The sequence below is a fragment of the Pongo abelii genome, chromosome 16, assembly GCF_028885655.2.
Source record: "Pongo abelii isolate AG06213 chromosome 16, NHGRI_mPonAbe1-v2.0_pri, whole genome shotgun sequence".
NCBI classification, from domain to species: Eukaryota; Metazoa; Chordata; class Mammalia; order Primates; family Hominidae; genus Pongo; species Pongo abelii.
The window spans coordinates 19,150,278-19,163,756 of NC_072001.2; the positions used below are offsets into that span (position 1 = coordinate 19,150,278).

A 13,479-nucleotide genomic window follows, 5' to 3' on the forward strand; every position below is an offset into this window, starting at 1 on the left:
GAGTGTAGTGTTTAGTTGCAGTAATGAACTGAGCAGAGGTCTGAAGTGTGTTTCTCTAGTCCTCTGTAGCACTCATTTATCACCATACCTGTGGCACCCTGGCATTTGCGTGGGTGCAGCCCAGGTGTTTGCTGCCCCTCCTGGTTTTCAGTGTTATTTCTGTTCTGATCAGTGCTGTGGGGTGTGGCCTCGTGTATGTCTTAGGCTGTCGAGGTGTCCCAGCATATGGTTTTGCATTTGCCTCTCCGGGGTCCTGAGGGTTCTGTAGGTTTCACAGACTCTAGGTGAGTTTTGGTGGTCATTTCCTGACCTGTGATATCTATACCTAGATGAGTGGTGTGCTTTTGATTTCACTTCTACTCCCAGGGCAAGGCCGGGTCTCTGATTTCTCGTGGGGCCTCTTGCTACCCAGAGCCTGGGACGGGCCGTGTGTTGCCCCCTGGCTGTGGTTGGCTGGCAGGCAGGTGATCCTGAGTGGCTCCCAGCCTTCTGCAGGAAGCTCGGGTTCAGTGGGTCGTTGTGTGCCTTCCCGTGTGGGAGGTTGTGCTGAAGCCTGGCAGCTTGGCTCTGCTTTCAGAGCCCAGAACCTCTTGATTCCTGCTGTGTGTGCCCATGTGAATTTCAGTTTTGCACTTGAGGAGTGTCCTTGTGTACTCTCAGCTCCACAATCTAATTTTTAGCAGCTTTTTTTTTTTTTTAAGACAGGGTGTCACTTTGTCACCCTATCTGGAATGCAGTGGTGCAGTCTTGGCCTGCCAGGTTCAAGTGATTCTCCTGTCTCAGCCTCCCAAGTAGCTGGGACTACAGGTGTGTACCATCACACTTGGCTGATTTTTTCATAGAGATGGGGTTTCATCATGTTGGCCAGGCTGGTCTTGAACTCCTGATCTCAAGTAATCTTTCCACCTTGGCCTCCCAAAGTGCTGGGATTACAGGCATGAGCCACCGCCTGTGGCAGCTTTTGTGGTTACATTGTAGCCATTATTTGTGTTTGGTGCAGATGGTTGGGGTGGGGTGGAGGTTGCTGTTGCTAGTTGTTTAGCTCTTCTGCTGATCTTGAGCTTTTCCATATATGTGTTCATAGTGGGGTTACAAAAATTCCTCTAGAAAATACTTCAACTACTGTGGGTAAGAGTTTTTTTAGTCCAGTTTTTAAAAATACATAAGCTGAGAAGTTATTTTGTCTATTTAAATAATACTTCAAATTGAGTTTTATTTGGTGTTTAATAAGACTTTGAAATTCACTCATTTTTAGGGGTTCTAAGTGAAAATTGTTTTTCTCCTTTCAGTTGCATGCTGCCATTAGTCACCAGGTTGACCCGGAATTCCTTGGTTTAGGTCTGGGCAGCGTCCTCCTGAACAGCCTGAAGCAGACGATGGTGACCCTGGCCAGCAGCACAGGCGTGCTGAGCACCGTGCATTCAGCCTCCCAGGCCACGCTGCAGAGCGGCCGGTCCGTGCTGCTGCCCACCGCCGAGAAGCAGGCCTGGGCGCTCTCTGCTCTCCTGCCCTGCGCAGGTGGGCTCGGGGAAGGAACAGGAGACGGCATGGGTCAGGGTGCTGGGAGGGGATGGCGTTTCACTCAAATTGGCACACACTTTCTAGTTCAGTTTCAGGCAATGAAGTGAACATAAGTCCAGGTCGTCGATTCATGATTGATCTTCTGGTGGGCAGCTTGATGGCTGATGGAGGGTTGGAGTCAGCCTTACACGCAGCCATTACTGCAGAGATCCAGGTATGGCCTTGGAGGCACACGTGACCTGGTGGTGCGCTGAGATCGGAAATACCACACTCACACATGTGAAGAATAACTGAAAACAGTAAAATACTCAACTTTTATCATATCCAAGTATTTTCTTAAATTAAAATTCTTTTATGTGCTAATTTTAAAAATTATTGAGATGATTTAATTGTGACAAAATACTGCATGTTGCCTGTTTCAGTGAAGTTAACAGATAACCTGTTACTCAGGTAGACCATTCCCGTCACCCAGAAATATCCCTGTGCCCTTGGCACTTGCAGCCAGGATACTCCCCTGCCCTCAGATGAGATGCATTTCGCCTGCTCTGAGTGTCGCAGCAATATAACTGTATAGTATGCACTCGTTCCTGCCTGGCCTTGGAGAATGATTTTCAGATTCACTCACTGATGTGTCTATTGTGACTTCGTTTTTATTATTGGGAAGTTTTCCATTTTATGGGTGTAGTACTCTTTGTTAGTTCATTCTCCTATTGAAGGACATTACATTGTTTTTGGTTTTTGTTTTCTTTTTTTTTTTTTGAGACAGGGTCTTGCTCTGTCACCCAGGCTGTATACAGTGACCTGATCTTGGCTCACTGCAGCCTTGTCCTCCTAGGCTCACAGGATCCTCCCACCTCAGCCTCCTGTGTTGCAGGGACCACAGGCATGTCACCATGCCGGGCTAGTTTTTTGATTTTTTTTTGTAGAGACAAGGTGTTACTGTGTTGCACAGGCTGGTCTCCAACTCCTGGGCTCGTGATCCCCCCACCTTGGCCTCCCAAAGTGTTGGGATTACCAGCGTGAGCCACCACGCCCAGGCTTTCTTGTTTTTGGCCGTGTAGAGCTGCCACGATTGTGCTGTGAACAAGTACTTTAGTGGACATATGTCCTCCCTTTGGGTAAACACTTGGAGTGGAATTTGTTAGGTTCTGGGGTCAGTGTGTGTTCATAGTTTCCCAAAGTGGCTCTGCCATTTACATTTGAACCAGGACTTTTGTGTGTGAGAATTCCAGCTTCTTCTTGTCCTTACAAAGCAGCTGGATGCTGCATATGTGGGGCAGATCACATTGGGTTTTGTGAGAGCCTGTAGCAGGGTTAAGGATTTTAGGGACTTCACAGAAGGAGGCTGGAGAGCATCAGCAGAGGCAGCCTGGACCTTGGATCTGTAAACAGAAGACACTGTTTGAAACTGCACAACTGAGTTGGGGTTTCCAACAGGGCAGGTGGGGGCCTGTGGGTAGGTGTGTGCGGCAGCCACAGAGGCTGGGATAGCTTGGCACTGGGGTCAGGGCTCAGCCAGCCTGTGTGTCTTCACACCTGGTAATGAGATCACTTGTAAACAATTTCCGTTTATGAATTACAGGATATTGAAGCCAAAAAAGAAGCACAGAAGGAAAAAGAAATTGATGAACAGGAAGCAAATGCCTCAGCATTTCATAGAAGCAGGACTCCATTGGATAAAGACCTTATTAACACGGGGATCTGTGAGTCTTCTGGCAAACAGTGTTTGCCTCTGGTTCAGCTCATACAACAGCGTCTTAGGTAAATCGTATTAGCTGTATTGTATTGTGTTTTATTTATTTACTTTTTTTTGTATTTTTGAGACAGAGTTTCGCTCTTGTTGCCCAGGCCGGAGTGTGGTGGCGCGATCTTGACTCACCGCAACCTCCACCTCCCAGGTTCAAGTAATTCTCCTGCCTCAGCCTCTCGAGCAGCTGGGATTACTGGCGTGCGCCACCACGCCCCACTAATTTTGTAGTTTTAGTAGAGATGGGGTTTCTTCATGTTGGTCAGGCTGGTCTTGAACTCCCGACCTCAGGAGATCCACCCACCTTGGCCTCCCAAAATGTTCAGATTACAGGCATTAGCCACCATGCCTGGCCTATTTATTTTACTTACTAGCGTTTTTTTTTTTTTTTTTTTTGTGATGGAGTCTCTCTCTATCGTCCAGGCTGGAGTGCAGTGTCAACGATCTTGGCTCACTGCAACTTCCATCTCCTGGGTTCAAGCTATTCTCCTGCCTCAGCCTCCCGAGTAGCTGGGACTAGAGGTGTCTGCAACCACACCTGACCGATTTTTGTGTTTTTAGTAGAGATGGGGTTTTACCATATTGGTCAGGCTGGTCTCAAACTCCTGACCTCAGGTGATCCACCTGCCTTGGCCTCTCCAAATGTTGGGATTACAGGCGTTAGCCACTGTGCCTGGCCTGTATTGAATTTTAATAGGTGATTATTGGTTTTCATATTAAGATAGTGAAATCCAGCATGAGGATCTCAAAACTTTGTTTGGTGATTGAAGGAATATTCTGAAAATTACCTAGTATAGATTTTAGGGTAAAGAGCAGACCCTTTTAAATATAGGTGAGAGGAGAAGTTGGAGGGCGAGGGCATGATGGTGTTCAAAAGTTTTTCCAGAAGAGAAATTGGGTGTGCAGTAAACCTGTAAAAAGATTCTTGCTAATAAGCAGGTGGATGTAAATGAAAATCATCATGGAAGGTTATTTTTAAAACTGGTTGTATCATTGCCTCACTTCATATATTACAGAGTTGTACATACTACTTTGTAACATAACTTTTCTTTTCAAAACCAAAGTCAATGTGAAAGAATGGTGAGCATTGTTTTGGAAGGCCCGACTAGGAGGAGGTGGGAAGAATCAGACTCAGCCTGTGAACAGAGACTAACTTTGGCAGAAGCCAAAACAGTCAGACAGTGTTGTCTAAAAATGATCATTCAAGAAGAGTGAAAAAACAAGGTGATTTGTGAGAGAGATTTATTAGAAAATGAAACACATTTGTACCTCTGTTTAATAAAAATCTGCTTTTTGTCACATCATGCTCCTGGTTTTTTGTTTCTACACATAGAGAAAGCAGAGCCCTGGCAGGTTGGATCAGGCAGCTGAGCACAGAGCAGGGAGCCCTGGGCAGTGGCCGCAGCTCTCAGCTGGCCTGTTCATGGGGGGCATGGTGCATCTGCGGCGTGTGGTGGGCCTGCGGCGTGGGATGCGTCTGCGGCGTGGGGTGGGCCTGTGTCATGGGGTGGGCCTGTGTCGTGGGGTGGGCCTGTGTCGTGGGGTGGGCCTGTGGCATGGGGTGGGCCTGCGGCGTGCGGTGGGCCTGTGTCATGGGGTGCGTCTGTGGCGTGCGGTGGGCCTGTGGCATGCGGTGGGCCTGCTGTCCACAGCCAGAAAAACTAACTTAGTGGACACACAGGGAAATTTTGAAACAGGAAGTTTTAGAGCTAGTTTCTATCATAGAATTTAGCAAATGCTATTTTGCAAAATATTTTTCTGATGTTTGTTTTGTTTTTCTAATCTGATAATGCATATTTCACACATTCTGGCCTTTAAGCAATGGAAATTAGAGAACTAAACTTAATACAGTTTGTGTTAATGGAAAGAGCTGGAGATTTGTTCTCAGAAAATTTCAGTTGCAACAGCTTGTTCACATAGGTGAACTTCCGACACAGTAACTATAGGAGTAAGAATAAAAGCTGTGTTTACTTTCACAGAGTTCAGAAGACATGAGAAAATGGATGTTAAAAACCTTGTAATTAAAATGTAAAGTTACGTGCAAAGTTTTAAAGTGAGCATTTTCCAGGAAGAGGTGATTTTCTAAGTTCTTGAATGCCTCTCCCTTTTGTGAGGAGGCTGCGTCGTGGGCTGTTGGTGTCTTTGGCAGGGGGTGAGTGCAGGGTTCCTGTTGTGGGTCCTTTGTTCTCACGAGGGCAGCGCCTGTTTCCCCATCTCCTGCTTGCCCAGACTGTTCCCGTGCGCAGAGAGACTGGCCTGTTTCAGCTGCAGCGGTGTAGCCTGCGTTGGCTAGTCTGGCCGGCACTCACACCGTTTGCTGATCAGCACTTGAAGTGTGTCCGTCGTAGCTGAGACACTGAATATTTCATCTAATTTTTATTAATTAAAATGCAGGTTTAAAAACTTGATTCCGTTATTAGAAAGCATTTAAGAATGTCACTTGGCCACATGAGTCTACTTTGTCAACTATATATTTTATGAGTCTAAGTGCAGATCAGATATTTTCAATGCAAATTTCACTGCAAATTGAAATGTGCTACATATGTAAGCTATGCTGATGGTTTTTGAGGACTTAATGTGAAATAACCTATGTAAAATATCTCAATCATTTTTCTTATATTTCATGTTGAAATGGTAATATTTTCAATCTGTTGGGATAAGTATGATACATTATTAAAATTATTTTTTATTTTTGAGATGGAGTCTTGCTCTGTTGCCCAGGCCAGAGTGCAGTGGTGCAATCTTGGCTCACTGCAACCTCCACCTCTTGGGTTCAAGTAATTCTTCTTCAGCCTCCCGAGCAGCTGGGACTATGGATGTACACCACCACACCTGGCTGATTTTTATATTTTTGTAGAGACAAGAGTTTCACCACGTTGGCCAGGCTGGTGTCGAACTCCTGATCTCAAGTAATCTGCCCACCTTGGCCTCCCAAAGTGCTGGGATTACAGGCATGAGCCACTGCACCCGGCCATTATTACAATTAATTTTATGTGTGTGTGTGTGTGTGTGTGTGTGTGTGTGTGTGTGTTTACTTTTATTAATGTGACTAAGAACAATTTTTTTTCCCCCTGAGATGGAGACTCACTCTGTTGCCTGGACTGGAGTGCAGTGGCACAATCTCAGCTCACTGCAGCCTCTGCCCCCTGGGTTCAAATGATTCTTCTGCCTCAACCTCCTGAGTGGCTGGGACTACAGATGCATGCCACCATACCTGGCTAATTTGTGTATTTTTAGTAGTACTCTTACTGATGTAAGAGTTACTTTCCCTCGGCCTCCCAAAGTGCTGGTATTACAGGCATTAGCCACTGCGCCTGGCCAACATCCTTTCAAGTACTGGGGTACACCCAAGCTCCCAGCTTCTAGCTAGGAGTCATTTGGTCCCTCTTTATCCCAAAGGACCTGCCACCATCATTGGTTCCCAAAGCCCAGCGGGGTCCAGGCTCTTCAGCCTCCAATCACTTTGCATTTCTTTTCTGCTTTTCGTTCATGGAGATAAAGATTAACTTATTTTTCAGCCTGGGCATGTCTTTTTTATGTACTTTATTTTTTATTTTTATTTTTTGAGATGGAGTCTCACTCTGTCACCCAGGCTGGAATGCAGTGGCAGGATCTCGTTTCACTGCAACCTCCGCCTCGCGGGTTCAAGTGATTCTCCTGCCTCAGCCTCCTGAGTAGCTGGGACTACAGGTGTGCACCACTATGCCCAGCTAATTTTTATATTTTTAGTAGAGACAGGGTGTTGCCATATTGGCCAGGCTGGTCTCAAACTCCTGGCTTCAAGTGATCCTCCTACCTCAGCCTCCCAGAGTGCTGGGATTACAGGATTACAGGCGTGACCACCGCGTGCGGCCTTTATTTACTTTGTATATCTCATCTATTACTGCTGCAGTTTGCAGAAGAGAGGATGCCCTCAAACCTAACTTCTCCAGACCATCCCAAATGGGAAGTCTGCTCCACGTCAACAGTGTTGTTGCTTTTAAAGACTATACGTCAACATGCCAGATTATAGCAAAAGGATGTCGAGGGCGCAATAGGAAAGCAAGCCTGAGAGTCCTGGAGAGAAGGTGGCAGAGCTGCGTTTTGAAGGTGGTTCCTTCTTCAGACCCTGCCCTTCCCCTTGTTCCTCCAGTTGCGAGATTTGCTGTTGGAGCTCCTCCACGGGTGAAGAGGTGAGGCTGGACTGAGAGGGAGATGGAGAAGCTGCCAGAAGTTCTTTTGGATCTAGAATTGAGACAGCAGTTCCAGCCAGGTCTGGAGGAGGGTGCTGTCACCCAGCCCCCAAGGGAATGGTACTGATTGAAGAATGTGGCAAGAACTCCCTGGCCGGGAGAGGGAGGTGCTCGCTCCTTTGAATCACCTGAGCCCAGGCTGGAAGGCCCAAGGGGGAGGACAAGGCCAGCTCACTCCAGCTCCATCCCCTCCCTTTAACCCTGAGCTAGTCACCCTCCCAGACTCCAGTCCCTTTTCCTAAGTGCCCTCCCTGCAAAGTCTGCACGGAGCAGCGCTCCCTCGCGCCAGCTGGCCCCGCACTTTCTTGTCTTTCAGCAACCCCATGGGTTTGAACCTGAGATGATTCATGTTCCTAAAAGCCTCTTTGGGCTGAGGGAAGGCGTGGGTGGCTCTGCCAGTTTTGGAGTGGGGGCCGCCTCTTCTCAGAGCCGCTGCGAGGGCCAGGGCCACCCTCCCAGGTGGGTGTCTCTGGGCTGGGCAGCAGCTTTGTAGGCAGCCCCGGCCATCCCCACTGGTCTGGGAGGCTGGGGGTGCACCGGCTCCTGCTCCCGATAGAGCCAAGGTACCTTCCTTACCTGAGAGCTGACTTTCTTGAAGAGCAGGCACAGAGGAGCCGGCAACGTGGGTGGTGTAGGCACCCAGGAGAAAATCTGCAGCTCAGTCTCAGGGAGAAGTCTCCACCAGCACAGCTGTTGTAGAGGTGGGGAAACTGGGCTGAGAGGGAAGGGGGCTTGCCCAACTCACCAGCCCTGGAATGTTTTGAGCTTTGGGGGTGGATCTCCCAGGAAATGTGTTTTATGGCACCACCGCCTCTGGTCACCCACCCTGAGGTGTGGCGGGCCTGGACAGCCAGCTTGACTGAGGGCCAGGCTGGTGAAGTCAAACGTACCACTCAGGAAGGAGACCCAGCCCTTCTCCAGACAGAGTTCAAATGTGAGGACTGCCTTCTTTGGGCCTCAAATTCCCCACATGAATTCCAAGGACCCTTCTAGCTCCTACACTCTGGGCCAAGGTTTCCTCTGAGCCCCAGTCAGCCTAGAGGACCTAGGATACATCTTCCTTGGACAGAGACCCACCATATGGGCAGCAGGAGGTAGGGGTGGGGGTAGGCAAGGTTCCTGTGGGGAGGTGGAGCTGTCATCAGAGATGGTGCCTGCAGACAGTGGGTGTATCGTGGCTCTGCTACTACTTGCTGGGTGGCCCCATGATGTTTCTTTCCCCACTCTGGACCTCAGTTTCCCTATCTGTTCTGTGGAGATAAGATGCCTGCCTGCATATTTGTGAACTGGGATGTGTGGGGGCCAGTTGCAGTGTTTCTTGGTGTGGTCCTGGGGCAGCCTGCACCACCCCATAGAGATTTCTGGGCCCCACCCTAGGCTCACAGGACCAGAATCTCTGGGAATGAAGCCTGGGAATTTGCATTTCCACAGGCATCTGGCTGATTCTGACATGATTGAAAAGCACTAATAGTATATAGCAAGCTCTTTATAAAAGGTAAATTCATAGCTGCCTTTTACTAAATATAAATCTCACCTTCCCTTCCTCAGTTAAGGACACACACCGCAGTTGAAAATCACTGTGCCTTTCCAGATGCAGAATCTGACCTTTCCGATGAGATTCTGTTAACTGTTGCTTTCTGTAGTTTGTATTCCAAAACAAGGGGAATATCTTTCCATTTTTTCAATATAAATGTTTAGGTCAGATACGCTTTTTCAAACTGGACACACACACTCACACAGTTTAGGATTTCAGCTATGGCTTCCTCTCAAATTATTAGCCTCTTTCTGCCAGGGAGCAGTTTTTCCCAGACAAGACCCTGGACACAGGCTGGTGGGGCCTCTCCTCATCAGAATCACTAGATCACGACTGACTCCTAGAGGTGGCTTTTTCTGCTTAAGTGTCAGCCCATGGGCTGGGATGTGACCCCCAAAGTTGCAGCAGAAGCTTCCACCCATCTTGGGCACCCCCCTGCCATCTATGGGGAAAGGCCTGTCCCTTGTCTTCTGGGCCCAGCTGGCCTCACAGGCATTCAGCAGATTGGAAAGTCGAAGCATGTGCTGTGCTTGGCTGGGCTCTCCTGCACCCCTTTTTGGGGTGAGGTGGAGTGCATCCAGCCCCCAGAATCCCTGCCATTTATTCCCCCCCTCATCCCCACCCCCATACACACTCACAAGTACAAACACAGGCGCAGTCACTGTCGCACACCACTCTGGACAGCACCATTTCCAGCCTCAGGGGGGCAGTTTCCTTACAGGGAAGTTAATGAGGCACTAAAGAAGGCTCGGGGACAGGGAGAAAATCTATCGAGAAGAGGCTCCTAGACCTGGTTCTGCCTCTGAATTGCTGGGGGTCCTTGAGAAAGTTGCTTTCCCTCTCTGGTCTCAGTTTCCTCAGGTGAGAAATGGGGGGCCGGCCAAATGGTCTAAGGTTCTGGGAACCTCTAAGTCAGAGCCTGTAGCTGGTGGTCAAGATGAGGGAGAGGCCCTCAGGCTCAGCCGAATGCCTGAGAGTCAGGACAGGCCCAAAGGTGAGCAACCTGAGCACATCAGGTGGGTTCAAAGCTGATGCATGAGCCCCACAGCCTGCAGAGCAGCTCTGCACTCGGGAGCCCGCTCGCACCAGCCCAGTGGGACTTCAGAGATGTGGGGTCCAGCCTCTCCTACTGTTGCAGGGCTGGGGGCCGGGAGCTGCAGATTCTGACCCCACAGCTGCCTTAGACATGCCAGATAGGCTGGGGCAAGACACACCCCTCTCTATGAACTGAGCAGTCAGTCCAAATAGATACACTAAAGAAGGGCCGTGGGATGGACCCAGCTGTAGCCTGGGGCTACAGACTAGCTTCCAGGGTACTCAAGCAGCTGGCCTCTGGGGTAGCAGCCCCGGGTATGAGAGGCAGGACTCAGAATCTAGGCCAAGCCTCTACAGGAATCCCCTCTGGAGAGCCCGGGCACTCTGCAGGAGGGGCAGCAGGCAGCAGGTGCACCAGGAGCATGTTTCACAAGGTGCCCAATATTGCATCTGCTCAGATAGGCAGCGAGTTGGAAAGTGGTTGCAGTAGGCAGGGTGGTGGCTGCTCCCCAGAGCCAGGAGTCCAGCCCAGCACCCACCTGAGTCCGCCTCAGTCCTGCTCAACTGGGTTATCTGTGCTCTTGGCCCTCTGGTCCCACCCACAGAGAGAGGGCTTTGGGGCGACTAGGTGAGCTGGTCCTTGTGGGAGGATGTAACTGACTCCTGAGCCTGGCGAGCCAGGCAGCCCCTCACCAGCATCCCCACCCCCATGTCTCCAGCCCCCCTCATTCCCTGATCCTCCCATCTGCTCCCCTGACCCAGCGGTTTCCTCTGCTCACTCTCTTTTCCTGCTCCCAGGCTCGCCTGGTCACGTGTCCTTCACTCTCCTCTGAGTCTCCCTCTTTCCAAGCCGCCTCCACTCTACTTGACACACTCTCCCTTAAGACACCAGAGTACACAAGTGCAAGTCCCCGCACCTCACCTTTACTCCCAGACATGGGAGGGAGATGACATGAAGACCCAAACGCCCCTTGGCAAGAGATCTGGGGTATGCAGAGGGGCAGATCTGAGGCTGTGGAAGCTCCAGGGGCTCCCTGCGGGAGGCTGCATGTAAGCTGGCTATTGAATTTGGCTCTGAGATGAGACCCCTCCTTGAAGCTCCAGACCAGGAGCCAGCTGCTAGCTCGACCCCTCCATTTGGTGCCTCAGAGAAACCTTGCACTCTGTAGGTCTAACTCTGAACCCAGAAAATCCCCCCATGTCGGCCCTGTCTCTTCATAGGGAAAGCACCACCTCAGACCCAGTTCTGCACAAAACCCACATTTGAGTCATGGGGCTCCTGCCCTGCACTGTGAGCACTCTGGATAAGCCAGTGCCGAGGGGGAAAGAGCTCTGAATGCCAAGCCAGAACATGAGATTCAACTCCACCTCCAGCTCTGAGAGCTGTGGGTGGGGAAGGGCCCTAGTCCAGCTTGCTGTAGAAAGACCAGTCTGCCACTGTACGGCACACGGATGGCAGGGGCAGAGTGCAGGTGGAGAGAATAGAAGGTGGGCAGGGCAGGGGAGGCAGGGACATGGCTTTAGCCGTGGAGATGGGAGGACAGACGGGACTTGGGGGCTACTTGGATGAACCAAGGGAGGAGTCAGGAAGAGACACCCAGTTTTGTATCAGATGTGTAGAGCGTGGGATGCTGTTCATTGATCGAGGGAGGGGGAGGAGGAAGAGGTATGGCATGGGGAGGAGGTAGCTGAGCTCTGTCATTAATGTCATTTGAAGTCCCCAGGGAAAGAAAGGCCCACCAGGGCCTTCACTGCTTCAGCCAGCTCTCAGGGTGTCTGTGCTCCCTGGCCCTCTCAGCTCCTGCTTCATAGCTGTCAGCTGCAGTGGGGGACAGCTGCACAAGGGCCCAGCATGTCTGTGTGTTTACCCAGGGGACTGCCGCGTGGCCCATGCCGAGCAGAAACTGATGGACGACCTTCTGAACAAAACCCGTTACCACAACCTGATCCACCCAGCCACCAGCTCCTCACAGCTCATCTCCATCGAGACGGAGCTCTCCCTGGCCCAGTGCATCAGCGTGGTAGGTGCAGAGGGTACCTGTGGCTCAGGCTCAGGTGAAGAGGCAGCTCATGCCCAAGCCCCAAGCAGTCAATGTCCAGAGGAATGAAATGACTAGAGTTGACTTAGACTGACCAGTACACGGTGGGGAGGCTGGGGGAGGGTCCATGAGGTTTATAGGTGTCCAGTATTTAATGAGGTCATGGTTTTGTTAACAAAGAAGAAATGAGGGTGGGGGCGGGATCACCACTGGCTAGGCAGCCAAGGGGCCTGCAGAGACTCTGCTCAGCTTAGTCTCCAGCATGACCATGAGCTTCTCCTCCTCATCCTCCCAGCCCCACCCTACTCTCTCCCCCAGCTTGCTCAACAGGTGACCTTACAGGCTCCCTACTTGTTGGGGAAAATAAGAACCAGACTGGGGGAACTGACGGGTACAGAGGCCCAGGTGTAGGCGCAGGACCACAGGCAGTGCAGTGTCTACTGAGCCAGGCGGGTGAGGGTCTGGAGAGTGGACATGGCTGCTGCAGGCATGGAAAGGAGGCGCAGATGGTGGCACTCCCAGGGCCCATTGTCAGGGTCTCCATATGTGGATGTGTGCAGAGGTGGGGGTGCTGAGGGAGGAGGGGCCAGGGAATTTCTCATCTTCTCTCTACTGCCTCTGAGTTGGAGATGTCAGAGGGAGCCATGGCCCACTGTAAAGTGACACAATGTCCCCACCCACAGGGTTAGAACCCCTCCCCTGGAAGCAGCTCTGAGGGGAACAGTCACATGTAGAGAGTGCAGTACGCTGTGTCCAGCCGGGGGAAGGAGGTCAACAAGGGGGTTGACCCTCCTCTGGCCAGGTGGCTGCCTTCTGACACACCAGCCTCTCTCTCTAGCACGGTGGGCTCCACACACCCAGCCTGTGAAACCTACAGCCCTCAAGAAGGCTTTGGCCAAATTAATGAGCGGCTCCCTCTCCCAGGAGGAAGCACAGCTGAAGGATGCGGAGGGCAGTAGAGTTGTGTATGCTCCGCCCCCTCTCTCCAGAGTGGGACGGAAAGAAGGGGGCTTTCAGCCAGGCTGGCCCAGGCTGGGGTCTGAGTGTCACTGTCCAGCTATTGGCTTCTGGCTTAATGGGTGAGCCCAGCTGCTCCTGTGCAGCTGCCGAGCTAGTGAGGGTGAACCGGCAGGCGAGTTCCATTTCTGAAAGCCTGGGAATACAGTCAATATTAGGCTATGGGCTGCTGGGCCAGGAAGGGGAGTTTATTTTTCAGGGTTTGTTTATCTATTGAGTTGATGAGGGAGGGTTATAGGTACAACCAGCTTAAAGATGGAAATTTTGAGAGAGCAGGCAGGGATTTAGTGCTGGGTAAGCCTCATCAAAGCAGCTCTTTTGGGGCAGCCAGAATCCAGTACCAATGTCCTCAGC

At 50.8% G+C, this 13,479-nt stretch overlaps 1 pseudogene; it reads left to right on the top strand.

Annotated features, from left to right (window-relative positions):
- Window positions 1-1,464: 1,464 nt before the first annotated feature.
- On the top strand, window positions 1,465-11,123 carry LOC129050567 (uncharacterized; annotated as a pseudogene).
- The last annotated feature ends 2,356 nt before the right edge of the window (window positions 11,124-13,479 follow it).